The sequence below is a fragment of the Desmodus rotundus genome, chromosome X, assembly GCF_022682495.2.
Source record: "Desmodus rotundus isolate HL8 chromosome X, HLdesRot8A.1, whole genome shotgun sequence".
Lineage (NCBI taxonomy): Eukaryota > Metazoa > Chordata > Mammalia > Chiroptera > Phyllostomidae > Desmodus > Desmodus rotundus.
Window position 1 is genome coordinate 76,746,102 of NC_071400.1, and position 18,978 is coordinate 76,765,079.

The following is an 18,978-nucleotide window of genomic DNA, read 5'->3' on the forward strand; positions in this document are numbered from 1 at the left end:
ACACAAACAGTAAAATCACAACAAACTCATCAACAAATGAACCTAAAAGAAAAGAAAAATAACAAAAACAAAAACGAAGCAAACAACTAGAACAGGAACAGAATCAGAGAAATGGACATCACATGGAGGGATTCAATGGGGAGGAGGAAGGGAGGAATGGGGGGGGTAGAGGAAAGAAGAAGCATAATTAGTAGGCATAAAATAGCCGGGGAGAGATAAAAATGTTTTAGGAAACAGAGAACTCATAGAACTCATAGATGTACAACCCATGGACATAAACTGAGGGGGGGATGCTGGAGGTTGGGGGATGCAGGGAGGAGAAGAGATAAAGGGGGAAAATTGGGAAAACTGTAATGGTATAATCAATAAAAAATACTTTAAAAAAGGCTTAATGATCCTAAAATGGTACAATATAATAAACTTAACAATAAATATAAATATTTAAAGTTATTGTTTTTGCAATACTTTGTGAAAAAACTATACCTGTGTAAAATAACGTTTTGTGCTGCCTACTGTGCTTTGCAGAGTATGAATTATCTCTTGGTTATGATCAATTTAAAATGTATACAAAAGTAGACAGAATATTATAATAAATCCCATGTTCCCATCTCTTACCTTCAACCATTATTAACTCATGGAAATATTTCTTCATTTCTCCCTTAATATTTTGAAGAAACTGTCAGGTATCATTTTATCCATAAATATGTCAGTATGTATTTATAAAATTGAGAAATTTTTGTTAAATAAATTACCATACTACCCTTAAATGTGCTTTTATTTTTATTGTTTTTTCTACTAAATATTATTAACATACAATATTATATTAGTTTCAGGTACACAGCATAGTTATTCAACCTTTGCATTCCAAGTGAAGTAATCACCACGATAAGTCTAGTAACCCTTGTCACTGTACACATTTATTGTGATAATAATGACTATATTCTGTATGCTCTACTTTACATCCCCATGACTAATTTATTTTATAAGTAGAAATCTGTACCTCTTAGTTCCCTTCACATTTTTACCCATCTCCCCAACCCCTTCCCCTCTGGAAATCAGTTTGTTCTCTATGAGTCTGTTTTTGTTTCATGTGTTCATTTGTTTTGTTTTTTAGAATCCACATACAAGTGAAATCATATGGTTTTGTCCTTCTCTGACTTATTCCACTTAGCATAATTCTCTCTACTTCTATCCATATTGTTGCAAATGGCAAGGTTTCTTTCTTTTTTACATATATACCACATCTTTATCCATTCATCTATTGATGGACATCTAACTTCCTTTCATATCCTGGCTATTGTAAATAATGCCGCAATGAATATAGGGGTGCATCTGTCTTTTCAAATTAGTGCTTTCATGTTCTTTGGATAGATACCAAGAAATAGAATTGCTGCTGGTTTAGTGGGGATAAACTCTTTCAGATTTTTGTCTAGGAAACTCTGTATTTTACCTTCAACTTCTGAGTGAAACTTTGCCAGGTAGAATATTCTTGGTTGTAGGTTTTCCCTTTTATGACTTGGAATACATAATGCCACTCCCTTCTAGCCTGCAAAGTTTCTGCTGACAAGTCAACTAATAGTCTATCAGGGGTTTCCTTGTAGATAGCTAGTTGTTTTTCTCTTGCTGCTTTTAAGATTCTCTGTCTTCAACATTTTAACATTTTAATTATAATGTGTCTTGGTATAACTGGAAAGGCATAACAATGACTTTCAAAGATGAAAACTTGACTGTCAGAAAGAGTGCATCAGGAAGTGTCTTGCTTTGGATGAGTGATTGTTGCCGAGACCATTTCATGTAAGTTGGCAGTTACTTGAGATAGAGCTGTAAAGAACAATGCACTGCAGTTCACAAATGGTTATAAGCTATGCTTTCCTTTTCTGATTAAAGTAATAAAAGTCCAGCATTCCAGGCCAGCAAATATGAAGGTACTGAAGTGTTTTCTCAAGCATATTTTATATTTGCTATAGTGAAAACAACTCCAAAACCTGTAGGTCCTCTCTGTAAATATTCAGAAGGTACCTTGAATTTTTTTGTTTGCTTTATTAATTTATTGTTTCTTTTATATTCCACATGTGAGTTGAAATCACACAGTTTTTGGCCTGTCTTGTCTGACTTTTTCACTTAGCATGATACTCTCAAGATCCACCCATGTTATCACACTCATAGATACAGACAATAGAATGAGGGTTACCAGAGGGAAGGGGGTAGCGGGAGCACTAATTAGGTAAAAAGGGTCAAATATATCATCACAGAAGGAAACTAGATTTCGAGTGGTGAACATGCAAGAGAGTAGACAGATATTGAATTATAATGTTATAAACCTAGAATATATGTAATGACATTGAACAATGTTACTTCAATAAATAATTTTTAAGTGAAAAAAAAGATGGCATCTTAGAATACTGGTTCAGTGATAAATATATCCCAGGAATATTTGTTCTTTAGAGTTTCATGTTTCTAGCCCAAGCACACAAGAGCTCTATAAGAGTGATTTTGAACAGTAATGGGTTTATCGACAAAGTACTAAGAAGAACTCAGTTCCCTATTTTTCTTGCATTGGCCATACCTTATTTAAGTATGATGTCTGGCAATGCTATTTCATAATTATCTTTAGGTATTTGGCATAATCTTGAATGTATCCCATCTTGAACAATTTGGCTTTCAAACAATTCTATTCTCGACCAAGTTGTTCCTAGAATAAATGTCTTGGTTGTCAAACAAAACTTTGGTCCTCAACCCAACAGCCCTTTCATGCTGATACCTGTATGATCAGTCACACAGCTCTCAGACGATAAAGGAGATTCAGTTTTCAAACAGATTGCTTCTCAAACAGCCTTCTGGAACGAATTAAGCTCAATGTATACATCAGTGACCATTTTAGGGAAAGCCTGGCATGTCTTCTCAATCTACATCAAAGGAAATGATGCTTGTATTCATATAAGATACCACTTTTAATCTCTTAGTAGGATATTTTCACTTCCTAATGAGTTTATAAACTGCCTTCTAAGAGTAGAATTTGCAAATCCAAAGTCTGTATCATTGAAAGCAAAAATGGCAACTTAGAACTTAAGAGATGTAGGCCTAGAGGAGACTTCAGAGGCTAGCTCATTGCAGTCAATATCGCTAATTGTCCCCTAATATTTTTGTATCTCCTCTCTCTGATAAAAATTCTAATATTTAGCTGGCCACATGGCCACCCAATGAAATCTTGTATCCCATGTATTCCTTGCAGTTAGTTGGGCCAGGTAACTGAGTCCTGACCAACGGATTGTGAGCAGACATAAACAGTTTCCTATCCTTCATCTGATTGGTTGCATAAAGAGGTGGTAGTGATGGTGGGCCCTCTTGGACCATTTATGTGAGGACAATATCCTATAAAATGAATAGCAATATGGAGGAGCCTGGGACTCTGTTATCCCAAAGTTACCACACTGCCTTGGGATGCTTACGCTCAGACTTCTACATGAAAAAGAGATAACGTATGCCCTAGGTATTATACCAGTCCAATGCTCTCAGTTTACAGGTGACGAAACAAAGACTCAGAGAAATAAACTTGCCTAGAATCACTCAGCCAGAGTGTGGCAGTGCTTAGAGTCTAACTCAGCTTTGAGCTAAATGCTTCTCATCCTCTATTGTCTCTGTGAAAATGGGACTATTTAAACACAAGAATTGAAATTTTAATTAATGTTTTCATTTATTGTTAATAATGTTCTTTCACTAAGCCAGGAAGTGAGGGACAAGTACCATATGATCTCACCTTTAACTGGAACATAAGCAATAGAAGAAAAAAGCAAACAAATATAACCAGAGACACTGAAGTTAAGAACAATCTAACAATAGCCAGGGCGGGGAAGGGGGGTGGGGGCGGGGACAGTGGGTAGAGGGGATTACAGGAACTACTATAAAGGACACATGGACAAAACCAAGGGGGAGGGTGGAGAGGGGGGAGGGAGGTGGGTTCACCTGGGGTGGGGTGGAGGGATGGGGAGAAAAGGCATACAACTGTAATTGAATAACAATAAAAAATAAATAAATAAATAAATAAATATTTAAAAAAAATAATAATGTTCTTTCACTAAGAGTGGAGCTCTGAAACAAATTAGAAGACAGTCTTCCTCAAACACAATAAAGTATTAGACATTCAGTCCTTGAGATTCACTGCCACATGTAAATTTCATTTTATAGTTATCCTTCTCAAGTTGATAGCATCGCATTTAAATTTCCTTGATCAAACAACAAAGACAGCCCAGAGCAAGCAGAAGGAAGGAAATAACCAAGATCAGAGCAGAACCAAATGACATAGAGACTAAAAGCACAATTCTAAGGATCAATGAATCCAGGAGCTGGTTCTTTGAAAAGATAAACAAAATTGACAAGCCTTTAAGTAGGCTCATCAAGAAGAAAAGAGAGAGGATCCAAATAAACACAATGAGAAATGAAAGAGGAGAGATTACAACTGATACCACAGAAATACAAAGGATTGTAAAAAATTACTACGAAGAACTATATGCTAAGAAATTTGAAAACCTAGGTGAAATGGACACATTTCAAGAAAAATATAATCTTCCAAAACTGAATGAAGAAGAAGCAGAAAACCTGAACAGACCAATAACAGCAGACGAAATTGAAGCAGTCATCCAAAAACTCCCAACACACAAAAGCGCTGGACCAGATGGTTTCACAGGAGAATTCTACAAAGCATTTAAGGAAGAGCTAACCCCTATCCTTCACAGACTATTCGAAAAAAATCCAAACTGATGGAAGACTCCCAAACTCTTTTTATGAAGCCAGCATCACCCTAATCCCAAAACCAGATAAAGACACAACGAAGAAAGAAAACTTCAGGCCAGTATCTCTGATGAACATAGACACTAAAATTCTCAACAAAATATTGGCAAACCGCATCCAGTAATACATTAAAAAGATCATCCACCATGACCAAGTGGGATTCATCCCAGGGATGCAAGGATGGTACAATATTCGCAAATCAATAAACATAATACATCACATCAACAACAGCAAAGACAAAAATCACATGATCATATCAATAGATGCAGAAAAAGCATTTGATAAGGTACAGCACCCATTTCTGATAAAAACACTCAGCAAAGTGGGAATAGAGGGAGCATTCCTCAACATCATAAAGGCCATATATGACAGACCTACAGCCAACATCATACTCAATGGACAAAAACTTAGAGCTTTCCCACTAAGATCAGGAGCAAGACAAGGATGCCCTCTCTCACCACTCCTATTCAACATAGTATTGGAAGTCCTAGCCACAGCAATCAGACAAGAAAAAGCAATAAAAGGCATCCAAATTGGAAAGGAGGAAATGAAACTGTCACTGTTTGCAGGTGACATGATAGTGTACATGGAAAATCCTATAGACTCCACCAAAAAACTACTCGACCTAATAAATGAATTTGGCAAAACAGCTGGATACAAAGTCAATACTCAGGAATCAAAGGCATTCCTGTACACCAGCAACGAAACTGCAGAAACGGAAATCAGGAAAAAAATCCCATTTGTTATAGCAACAAGAAAAATAAAGTACCTAGGAATAAACCTAACCAAGGAGGTAGAAGACCTGTACTCGGAAAACTACATGACATTGAAGAAAGAAATTAAGGAAGACACAAACAAATGGAAGCATGTACCATGCTCATGGATTGGAATAATTAACATCATCAAAATGGCCATACTACCCAAAGCAATTTATAGATTCAATGCAATCCCTATTAGAGTACCCTTGACATATTTCACAGATACAGAACGAACATTTCAGAAATTTATATGGAACCATAAACGACCCCGAATAGCTGCAGCAATTTTGAGAAAGAAGAACAAAGCAGGAGGGATCACAATACCTGATATCAAACTGTATTACCAGGCCACGGTAATCAAAACAGCCTGGTACTGGCATAAAAACAGGCACATAGACCAATGGAACAGAACAGAGAGCCCAGAAATAAACCCCAGTCTCTATGGTCAATTAATATTTGACAAAGGAGGCAGGAGCATAAAATGGAGCAAAAACAGCCTCTTCAACAGATGGTGTTGGGAGATCTGGACAGCTACATGCAAAAAAAAATGAAACTCGATCACCAACTTACGCCACACACAAAAATAAACTCAAGATGGATAAAAGACTTAAATATAAGTTGTAACACCATAAAAGTCCTCGAGGAAAACGTTGGCAGGAAAATCTCGGATATTCCACGCAGCAACATCCTCACAGACATGTCCCCTAAAGCAGGGGACATAAAGGAAAGAATAAACAAATGGGACCTCATCAAAATAAAAAGCTTCTGCAAGGCTAAAGAATATAGCACCAAATTACAAAGAGAACCAACAGTATGGGAAAACATATTTGCCAATGATACCTCAGACAAGGGCCTGATCTCCAAAATATATAAAGAACTCACACGACTCCACTCCAGGAAGACAAACAACCCAATTAAAAAATGGGCAAAGGACTTGAACAGAAACTTCTCTAAGGAAGACATACAGAGGGCCCAGAGACATATGAAAAGATGCTCAGCATCACTGGCCATCAGAGAGATGCAAATTAAAACCACAATGAGGTACCATCTCACACCAGTCAGAGTGGCCAGCATAAACAAATCCACAAACAAATGTTGGAGAGGATGCGGAGAAAAGGGAACCCTAGTGCACTGTTGGTGGGAATGCAGACTGGTGAGGCCACTGTGGAAAACAGTATGGAATTTCCTCAGAAAACTAAAAATGGAACTGCCCTTTGACCCAGCAATTCTGCTGCTGGGATTATACCCTAAGAACCCTGAAACACCAATCCAAAAGAGCCTGTGCACCCCAATGTTCATAGCAGCACAATTCACAATAGCCAAGTACTGGAAGCAACCTAAGTGCCCATCAGCAAACGAGTGGATCCAAAAACTATGGTATATTTACACAATGGAATTCTACGCAGCAGAGGGAAAGAAGGAGCTTATACCCTTTGCAACAGCATGGATGGAACTGGAGAGCATTATGCTAAGTGAAATAAGCCAGGCGGTGAGGGACAAATACCACATGATCTCACCTTTAACTGGAACATAATCAACAAAAGAAAAACGCAAACAAAATACAACCAGAGACACTGAGGTTGGGAACAGTCTAGCAGTGGCCAGGGGGGAGTGGGGTGGGGACAGTGGGAAGAGGGAATTGCAGGAACTATTACAAAGGACACATGGACAAAATTGGGGGGGATGGTGGGGGAGGGAGGTGGGTTCAGCTGGGGTGGGGGGAGGGAAGGGGAGAAAAGGCATACAACTGTAATTGAATAACAATAAAAATTAAAAAGAAATAAATTTCCTTGATCATAAAAATAGAACTAATGGATGATAGACTATGCCTGTGGGATTTCCAAAATTTTTCAAATGACGCAGCTTACCCTAAATAGCCTGAGGGACGTAATCAGGATGAAATTATTTCTGTCAACTCTGGGTGTGGGTTGGATAAGTCATCTAACCTTCTCTCCAAAAGATGGCCTTGTCACTAGAATAAAGTTTGGTAGTCAAGTGTTCCATCTGTTGTGTTTTTTTAAGGTAAATGAGCATGTATTATATTAGTTTCTAAACGATAAGCCTTAGTCTTCATAACTGATGCTGAAATTTGGGAGTAACTTAATCCTTTAGAAAAGTTACTAGGTTTTTCTCTTGGTCCAGAGCCACATTTCTACTTAAACATTGGCCCACACCTAAGCTTAGGACTTATCATAACGTTATTATAAAAATACGAAAGTTTTGGTTGAATTATAACAAACATCATTAAAAGTACATAAATCAGTCAGTTTGAGGGATTTTCACAAAGTCAACCAATATACTTGTGAAACTAGCTAGCATCCAGATCAAGTAACAGAACATAACCAGCATCCCAGAAGAGCCTGGTGTGCCATTTAGTCTTTGTTACCTATAAAGGGTAAGTAATCTCCTGATCTCTAACACCAGAGATTACTCCCCAATATTTGAATCTTATCTAAATGAAATCACACAGTATGTACTCTTTTGGGTATGGCTTCTTTTGCTCAACATTATGTGAGTGAGACTCATCCAAACTGATGGGTTTACTTGTAGTTTTGCTTTCTTGTCAATATGTAACATTATGTGAACATATGTATGTATATATTCCACTGTTGATGAACATTCCACTGTTTCTGTTGACATAGGATAGTTTCCAGCCTAATATGATTTTTTATTTAATGAAAACTTGTATGTTCTCTAACAATCAGACCATCTTGAATTCTATATTCTGTCATTGTGGACAGTTTTCATAAAAATGTGGTTATACTTAAAAGTACTTTTTTAAAAAAAGAGGCTTACAATTTGTCTACGATGATAAAAGAAGACAAATCCCAAATTTTGTTTTTATCTTGGTGATTCTACACTTTTGCCAAACTTTTATCAGAGCTTGTGCCCCTGGGAGCCTTTAGCTTATCATTACAATCTTTTCCGCTCTCTTTTTCAGTGATGATCTCTTAGGGAGAAAATGGCAAAAGTTCTAGCAAGTTCTGGGCAAGACAGGAGGGCTTGGAGGAGTCTGCCTATTCATAATCTCTCTTGGTTAATAGTGGCCTGTACAACATGACTGACATTGGTCAGGCCCTTTCTAGACTCTGTCACTCTCAGAGTAAAGCAGTGAGATGTTGACAAGTAAGGTAAATTTCTGAAAGATTGATACTGTCACAAGGTATCTCAGGAAATACAATTATAGGTATACTCATTTGTAAGAAGCCAATTTTACTATGTAGGCAATGAATATGTGTGAATGAACATCTTAATCACAATCAAAAACTGATGAGTGTGTAAAATAGAGTTTAAAATTTAAAATGAGTTTGAATGTGATGGCAGGGGCCTGAAATTATATTTTGGTGGCTCTGTGTGTGTATGTATGTGTGTGTGAACATTGGTGGAAAGGCTCATAAGACGTCTTTATGTAAATGTTTCAGAAGACTGTTTATCTCCTAATAAAATGTCTAAAACCCTGGAAGACTTGCACTTTAGTTCTTGGCTTCACATGACAGCTTTGCAATAGAAATGTAGATTCAGGTGTTGCAGACATTCCAATTTCTACTGTATTAGGGAGATTGGTTGACCAATGGGCAATCCTGCAAAAATCTCACCCATTTGTTACATTTAACTGGTTTATTTGGTTTGAACAAAAAAATCTACTGTAGCAAGGGTTTCTTTTAAAGCAGTAATAGCAAAATTTACAAATAACTTGTATACACAGATTCTAAGGAGATAGTGACAACCTTAGAAAAGTTTCATGGCAGAATCTAGAATAATCCCAATACATGTGATGGGGCACACTGAAATTCTGAGAGGTAAAAAAAAAGTCTTTGTGTAGAGAATCTGGAGTGTGGTGCACCCAACCAGGAGAACTGAAACAAAAAAAAAGTGATGATGATAATGGTGCCTCTCTCGCCTAACAGAAGCGAGAGTTAGGTTGGAAAACAACCTAACTTTTCATTGTTCCTGGCTCAGGCTGTGACATCAAGAAGGACAAAAAAATTTTGACAAATGTTACAGCCAGACCTCAAAGGAGCACCTGTAGTTTTCTTTCCATAAAACTGCAAGAGGCTGAACATAATGTGATTTCTTTGGTTACAGAAGATCCACAGGCTGCCTCATGCACTGAAAGAATGGGATCAAAACTCAGAGTGTAAAGGTGCGACTCTGAGCTGGCCGAATACAGAGAAACAAGTGAGAGTCCCAGGAGCACCCCACTTCCCATAATGAATTCATTGTCAAATCATGAAAATATTACTCTCTATGAAAATGGTATCTTTGGCCAGGCAGTTGCTATGTTATGTACTACGTATAGTACTTCAAAATATTCCTAGTTCCGCTTATGTTTCTTATAAGTATTGATTTTGTTAGTTTAAATTTAAATATAAACCACAAATCTCTAAAGTTGGAACTCAGTCAAAATTTTGAGAACTGAATTTTGCAGACAAGAATTTAAAATTAATTTTGATTATATAAATTTAAGGGTAACCTGCCCATTTATCTGATAAAATTTTTATTTTAGTAAAATAAGACAACAGGGCTGCATACCATAATTAGGTGGCTTGAAGTTTTCCACAGAGAACATTTCTATTCCCATTGTTAATTGCTCCTACGAAATTTTACAGGTGTTCACAAACAGCTGCTGATGAATATGAACGTTATTCTTATTAGATGGTGAGTGTTGTTAAATGGAATAAAAGCAAAATGACATCGAGATGAAAGGATAGTGCCTGAGAAACAGATGGAGAATCACAGAATCCCAGAGGATATTGGTGGTCATCTAGTCTCACCCTCTCAATTTACAAATGAAAGTCCAGTCCCAGAGTGATTAGCTAGTTGGTAGTGTGTGAGTAATAGCTTGTGACTCTGACTTCAACTCCAGAGTAGGAATTACTGCTAAAGGCACCCAGTCTACAAGATGGCCTCCAATGATCCTCACACTCCACACTGAATCTGAGCTAGCTCTGTGTGACCAATAGAATGTGGTGAAAGTGGCATTCTGGGACTTAAGACCTGTAGGCTAGGTCTAAAGAAGACTTGCAGCTTCCACCTGAGCCTCCTGGAATGCTCACTTTTGGGAAACCCTTCTATTAGGAGTCTGTTCCCATGATATGGGAAGCTCAAGCCACATGGAGGACTTGTAGACGCCCTAGTCAACAGACCTAGTTACCTTCCGTGTCAAACACCAAACACTAACTGGCAGCTTCATGAATGCACCACTTTGCACATTCCTCCCTATAGAGCCTTCTGAGAACTCTAGCCTTAGCCAGCATCTGACTCCAACCACATGATAGGCTCTAAGTGAGACATTTCTGGCCAAGTAGAGTGAACACAGAGAACCATGAGGGACTATAGTAAATTGTTGTCTTCATCCATTAAGTTTTAGAATGCTTTTTATGCAGCAACGAATAGATAATTGAAACAGAACTAAAAAGGGGTCCAGAATCTCACTCCTTTACTCACGCACGCAATGAATAAGTTTCATATGCATTACTTCATCAAGGAAACTGTCTTCCCCTCTCTTTTTAACCAAAGCAGATCTGACTCAGACATCCAAAGGCAAGGATTAGTCCTCTTTTTCCCATTCTAAATTCTCTAATCCTGAACTTCCCTAAAAATAATGACAATAACCTCAAATGGCATTTACGTGTTAGTCATTAATGCTAAGTGTTTACGCTCATTTAATCTTCACAAAACCATTGCGATCTGTTCTGTTATCATCCCCACTTATGTATGAAGAAACTGAAGCACAAAGGAGTTTACAAAAACTTGATGCACACCATTAAACTACTAAGTGTGCAGATTCCAAATCCTCAACAATCCAGCCCTTTATCCAGGGTTCAGGAAATACACCCTCTCTCCATCCAGGGTCCAAGTGATACCCCCTGACTCCATCCAGTGTCCCACAGAATAGCCCCATGGTTTCGGAAATATCCTCTCCCTCCATCCCAGGTTCAGGGAATACCCCCTACTTCCATCCAGGATCTCAGAGAATAGACCCACCCTCCTCCAGGGTTTGGGGATGCCCACTCCCTCCACCCAGGGTCAAAGGAATACCCCCTCCCTCCATCTGGGGTCCAGGAAATACCTCCTCCATCCATTCAGGACCCAGGAAATATCCCTCCGTCCAACCAGGGTCCACAGAACACCACCTCCCTCCATTCAGGGTCCAGGGAATACCCTCTCCCTACATCCTGGGTCCCACCAAATGCCCCTGCCTCCATCCAGGGCCCCAAGAATACCCCTCCCTCCATCCAGGGTCTCACAGAATAGCCCCTCCCTCATCCGGGGTTCAGGGAAAACAGCCTCTCTCCATCCAGGGTCCTGGGAATACACCTTCCCTTCATCCAAGGTCCAGGCAATACCTGCTGCCTCCATCCAGATTCCAGGGAACACCTTTTCCCTCTGTCTAGGGTCCCACAGAATAGGCCCAACCTCCTCCCTGGTTAAGGGAATACCCCCTCCCTCCCTCCAGGGTCCTGGGAATATGAACTCTCTTCTTCCAGGGCCCAGGGAACACCCCCTCCCTCAATTCCGGATCCAGGGAATACCTCCTACCTCCATCCAGGGCTCAGGGAATACCCACTCCCTCCATCCAGAGTCCAGGGAATACCCTCATCTTCCTCCAGGGTCCCAGGGTTACACCCTCCCGCCATCCATGGAGATCCCAAGCTGCACGTGATGGGGCATGGGTGAGTGAAGAGACGCCTGCACACGTACTTTAAAACTTAAAAGGTGAGGGTTTTGCACACACGAGCCAATGAAACACCCTTAATTATTTAGCAACCAATAACTAGGGAGTAATGATAAAACTCGAACATAAAAACTTAGCTGAACCTTTTATACAGCAATATGGCAATGGCAGGCATGGCAAGGTGCCCGGCGCAACTCACCTCATGGCTAGGGGAACGAAGTCCCGGCTCAGTTCTTGCCGTCGCCCAGGGTGAGCTTGCCAGAGAGGGAGTCTGCCAGGCTGTCTTCCGGGGCCGCCATCTTGCGCAGGTTGGTGATATGGTCCCCCAACTCTTGGATGAACATCACTTGTTGATGCAGGTAGCCCTGCTCCAGCAAGTTACAGATGCGACCCTCCTTCTTCTCGGTGGCCAGCTGGTGCAGATTCAGCAGGCTCTGGTGCACTCTCTGGGCCAGCTGCAAGGCGCTCTCGAAGACACTCAGGCTGCTCTCCCAGTTCTCTTCCTCAGGCCCGGAGACGTTGCACAGGCAGGGGTTGTTGCCACGCTGGCTCTTGAGCCCCAAAAGCTTCTCCACGTGCTCCCTCTCCGTGTTGGACTGCCGAAGGAAGAACAGGCTGAAGGGCTTCAAGGCCACGTCTTCCCGGTCGAAGTAGCGGGCCATGGACGAGTACACGTAGGAGGCGTGCAGCTCCAAGGTGACCAGGTTGTTGACGGCGGCCTCACACTCGGGGTGGTAGTTCTGACGCACATGCCAGGGCACCAATGCGGCCGCCATGTCCGGTAGCGTAGGTGCAGAGTCGGGGCACCAAAGGCAAAATGTCCTGGAAGCGCGAGCTGGAGCTGCGGTGTAGCCTGGAGCGGCTGCTGGATGAGTCAGCGGTGACGCGGAGGGGTGGTGCTCCAGTGTTCAGCAGCAGGCGGCTGGCGGTTGGCTCTGAGATGGAACCGGAAAATGGAAGGTTGGGCCTGAAGACGGAAGAAGTGACCAATTCTCGCGAGTGTTCAGGAGAGGACGCGAGGAGGATCCCTGGAGCGGGAGGGGGGCACAAAGCGGGGTGCCAGGGGCGTCCAAGTGGGCCGCGTAGCAGCCACATTTTCATGGTTCCATCACACCCTGGGGGAGGCAGGGAGAGTCTGTTCTCACCTCCTGACAGTTAATGTTTTTAATTTTGCAGTAATATTTCTATTTTGCAAAAACTTTATCTGTCTTCTAATTCCTTCTACGGTAGACATTTTTGTATTACAAATCCATTTTCTGCCCTTAAATTTCTGAGAATATGAATTTCAACTTGTGGTAAAATCCTCTTCTGTTTCCTGTGTTATATCTGGGTTCTCCCTGCCCGGGAGTAGTTCTGTGTATTCACGGTCTGTTTTTCTTTTTCTTTCTCCTACGTTCGGCAAACCTGTGTTCCTTCATAATTACGAATAAAGGACTTATGTGATCAACCGAGGTAATAATCACGCATGTGATCTGGAGTTGTGATGTCCATTGCGCTGCAGGGCTTCTGCTGGAGTGGAAGGCTGGAGTGTGCTGAGTTACTCAGTGGGGTTCCTTTGAGGACAGGTGCCCTGGCTTATAGGTAGGAAAGGGGCACTCCTTGTGGCCAAAATCAATATGACATTTCTGACATTGGGGGACTAATAGTTTTTACTTCTAGGTAGATGTGTCCTGTTGTTTCCCTTCTCTGCAGGTCTGCAATTGTTTAAGCACTCATTCACTGCCTTTGGAGTGTAGTTTGGGGAATGAAAGGGGTTAGATGCCACAGTTGAGTTCTGCCCTGTGTAAGTAGGGCTGGGGGATGGTTAGAGCAGGGCAGGGTGAAGCAGGCCTGCTGTTCACAGAGTAGCTCTTTAATCTCACAGTTGACCAAGGACCCTCTACAGTGCTGCAATTTCATTTACTCCCTTAGACTTTCTCTGAATGTGATCAGGTTTTCTACCGCGGTTGTTTCAAATTCTCTGCGTTAACCAATCTGGTAGCCTCTGCTTTTCCTGTCTTTCAAGAATCCCTCATAATTTCGGGTTTCCTAATGACATTCTTTCTTGTGTGGGGCATGTCTGTGCAAATAATGTCGGTGTTTAGTTTATGAACATGATTCTTTTGTGATCATTTCTTAAGCATTTTAGAATGAAAATACCCACTTTTTGAATATCCAATACATTCACAGATTCCAGAAACCACAGAGTTCTCTCTGCAGGCCACCATTGGGTATTATTTGTTATAATCAGGAGAAGAAAAAGAATTAAAAGGAAGAAATCGTACTCATGTTAAGAAAAATCAGAGAGTCAGACTGAAGAAACTTTACAAGCATATTCCTTAGCAGCACATTTTTTCAAGTGCATATAGAACATTTATTTACCAATATAGGCCATATCCTAAGCGACCATACAGCACTCAATAAATATAACATTATTCATATCACGAGAGAAATGTTCTCTGATCACAATGAAATAATTACATGAAGATATCTGAAAAACACCCAACTATTTGGAAGCTAATAATGCATTTCAAGTAATCCAAGTGTTGGAAAAGAAATTATTTGGGATTTAATGTCAACAAAAACTCAGCGTATCCACATCTGTAGGTTAAAGCAGTACTTGCATGTTAATTCATATCACTGAATTCCTATGTTTGAAAAGAGGAAAGCTCTCAAATCTATCATCTAACTTTTAACCTTAAAAAGTAGAAAAAGACTAAAGTAAACCCAAGTCAGGCAGAAAAAAAGAAATTATAAAGACAGGAGCAGGTAACAGTGAAATCGAACACACAGAAAAATAAAAACTCTATGAAATCAATGAAATCAAAGCAGTTTCTTTGAGAAAATTGAACAAGTCAATAAAAACATAAATCTCTAGACAGGCTAACCAGAAAGAGAAGGAGGAGGTGGAGGAGCAGGAGAAGGAAAAGGAGAGAGAAGGAGAAAAAACACAAATTACCAGTTTCAAGAATGAGAAAGAAGACATCACTATGGATCATACACTTACTCAAAGGATGAACAGGAAATACAATTGTCATACTGTATTATAGGAAATGTATATTTTGGTTTTCATCCCCAGGTCCCAGCCAGAGGTCCTAAAACCTTTTTCATTTTCCAAGTCATATGAGTGATAGAAGCCAATTTCATTATAATCCTTGATTTCTATCTCCTGCTTTGGAAAGGACTCTGGAGTGATAAAGGTGAAAGGGGACTTTGGCTATCTAAAACACACTCCTTTCAGCCATAAGTGAGTTTATGATGGTGAGGTAACTTTTGGGAATGACCTAAGGATGGAGGGCTGGTTGCCAGGGGAACCAAGTGTGCTACTAGAAGGTTGGGGCTTCAGGCCTTCATCCCGACCTCTGGGGAGGGGAGAAGGCTTGGAGGTTGATTTAATCAGGAATGGCCAATTGTTTAGTTAATTATGCCTATGGTAATGAGGCCTTCATTAAAGCCCTAAAGGAAGGGGTTCAGAAGCATCCGGGTGGGTGAACACACAGAGGTCCTATGACGGCCATGCAACTAGAGCAGTCAGGGAAGCTCCGTGTTCCTTCTCGCCTTACCTTGCCCATGCATCTCCTCCACCTGGCTGATCCTGAGTTGTATCCTGTTATAATAAACTGGTAATCTAGTCAGTAAACTCTTTTCCCGAGTTCTGTGAGCCGTTCCAGAAAATTGTCAAACTTGAGGAGGAGGTCACAGAAACTTCCAATTCATAGCCTGTTGGCCAGAAGCACAGCTGAGCACCTGACTTGCAAGCAGTGCCTGAAGTGCAGGACGGGAGGCAATCTCGGTCACCTGTGGGATCTGACTAACTCCAGGTAGTTCCTGTCGTTACTGAACTTTAGGTCTCCCAGTTGGTACATGGCAAGTTGGAGAATTGGTTGCTGTGGGAAAAAATGGACACATTTGTGCTCAGAAATGTACTCATCAGGAACGGGCAAATTTATGCCAATAAATTCAACAATGGAGTGCAAATTACACTATAGGGTCACCTAGTACATGAACTTAGATACAAAAATTCTAAATACAAATGGTACTAAAACAACTCCACATGACCATGGTGTATACATGTAATCACGAATGTTCCTTCCAGAAGAAATATTTACCCTCAATAGCCTCGTAAATTGAGCTTGGCTGTATTCCCTGCTCTTGAAATGTTTTTGAATAGCAAGAGAAGGAGAGGTGTTAGTTCTTGGAATGTTCGTTAAAATTCGCCTGTGAAGCCATCCGGTCCAGGGCTTTTTTTTGTTGGGAGGTGTTTTTTGTTTGTTTGTTTGTTTGTTAATAACTACTTCGATTTCCTTAGTTGTACGCCATCTGTTCAATTTTCCAGTTTCTTCTTGATTCAGTTTCAGAAGAGTATATATGTTTCTAGACGTTTATTCATTTCTTCTAGATTGTCCACTTTGGTGGCATATAGTTGTTCGTAATAGTTTCTTTTGCTACTTGCACACCTTAAACACAGATATTATTATATCAGTCTCATCCTACCAGTGGGTGGATGATCAGTGCCCACTGTGCGTAAATAACACCTACTGTGCATGAGTGAGTCAGCACAGCAGGACTGACACCGCTGTGTTTAGAAAGGCCTCCTCGTGAGGTTAGGCCTTGGGCCTGGTATCTGGGAACTTTGATTTGGGGAGTGTTCCCACCTTTCCCAATTGATAACCATGTCAATGTGCCTACAGTGGGTAAACAATATAGTTTATGCTGAACACATGTTTTGTTTCTGTGGGTATGAAGTCTTGGTACTTGCTAAGCCAAGGGTGCCAACACCCAGCCCCGGATACAAACCTGGAGCGCTGGGTCTATAAAGAGCTTCTGAGCCTCAGAGTTAGGTTCCTGATGGTTCAACTTGGAGGTCCAATGGGCATCTCAGGTTTTACATAATATGGCAGTCCCGCCCCTGGACAAAAGTCCTCAAATTAATAAACAGTGCTTCCATCAACCCAGCTATTCAATTCTAATCACCAGAACCTAGGTTATTTTCCTCATCTCTGAGTCTTCACCTCTGGTCCATAAGCAGAGCTTATCAGCTCATCCAATCCATGTGGAATTTGCCCACATCTCTTCATTTTCTCAGTCACCACAAGAGTTCAAATCCCATTGTCTTTCACCTGGACCAGCTACAAGATCTCTTAACTCACAGGTGGCAAACACAAGGCCCACAGGCTGAATCTGGCCCTCCACCTTGTTTTATCCAACCTGGCACCTTGTTTCTACCCAGCAGCAGCACTGAGCTCCTTGGCCCTAGTTAAGGAGTAGTTACATGTATACAGTCCTAAATTACATTGGGCCCTTTGAAAGCAACCACAAGGCTGATGTGGCCCCCAGTGAAAATGAGTCTGACACTCGTGTTAACTGGTTTCCCAGCGTCAGCTCTCCCTCACCCTCTACATTTTGCAAAGCACTGAGTCATTTATAACGTGCAAGGGGATTTATTCTACTTCGTACTCAATATCAGAAATTTGACCTTCAGCCTTAACTTTGTATTTTTCAGTCCTATGGAGATAATTTGCGGTTTGGGGTACCATGTCGCGCTAATGAAAGAAAGAGTACAACCAAAGCAAAAAACTGTATTTGGATGTTTTGTCAGGGTAATATGCATGTCCACCATGGGGACCATGGGAAGTCACTCCCATGTCTCTGGGAAAGCCAGCCTAAGGCTCAGTTATCATTGCAGTTGCTCAGGGTGAGCTTGTCAAAGTGGTACTCTGCCGTGATGGCTTCTGGGGACTTCATCTTGCTAGCCAGATATTGTTTAGAAACATTAACATTTCCATATTTTAATAAACTAAAAACCTTCAGGTAAAATGTAAGAACCCTCTAATTTTTGCCCAGTCTCTATTGTTTCTCCAGGGCAAGCACACAGATAATTTTAATGCCAGGCTTTGTACTTTTAGCATGGACATACATCTATTTTCACCAGGGCCCCAGACCATCCATCTCACCACCCCCTGCCATATAGCAGATGTTATATAAGCGGAAGATTAATTCTGCATTTTCCATAGTCCCAAGGAATATCCACTCCCTCCATCCAGGGTCCAGGGAATATGCTGTCCTTCCGTTCAGAGTCCAGGGAATACACCCATCCTCTCCAGGGTCCCAGGGATACCCCTTCCCTGCAGGGTCCAGGGAATACCCCCTCCCTCAATCCAGGGTCCAGGGAATACCCGTTTCCTCCATCCTGGGTCTCACGGAATACCCCTCCCTCTATTGAGGCTTCAGGGAATAATCCCTCCGTCCTTACATGGACACAGTGATACCCCCCAGGGCGCGGGGAATGCCTTCTCCCTCCATTTGGGGCCCAGGGAATAACCCCACCCTCCATCCAGGGTCCAGGTAATACACCCTCCCTCCATCCTGGGTCCCACGGAATGCCCCTCCCTCTATTCCAAGGCCCAGAGAATACCCTGCCCCGTATCCAGTGTCTGGGGAATACCCCCCCCTCCTCCATGTAGGGTCCACAGAATACCTCCTCCCTCCATCCTTGGAGATACCGAGTTGCACTTCTTTGGGGCATGGGTGGGGGGCGGTGGTGGAGAGACTGCTGCATACCTGTTTTAAAACTTAAAAGGCAAGGGTTTTTTCGCACAGGAATCGATGAAACACCTTAATTTCTTTAGGAACCAATAACTTTAATAGAAGAATTGGTAACGCTGGAACATGAAAACTTAAGTGAACGGTTTGCAAGGCCAACGTGGCAATAGGCACGCTCAGCACGGTGACCAGGGGAACTCACCCCGTGGCTATCGGGAAGGCAGTCCAGGC

The 18,978-nt window shown here is 41.4% G+C and overlaps 1 pseudogene; it reads right to left on the minus strand.

Annotated features, from left to right (window-relative positions):
• Positions 1 to 12,452: 12,452 nt before the first annotated feature.
• LOC128779934 (ferritin heavy chain pseudogene) lies at positions 12,453 to 13,001 on the minus strand (annotated as a pseudogene).
• Between the last annotated feature and the right edge of the window lie 5,977 nt (positions 13,002 to 18,978).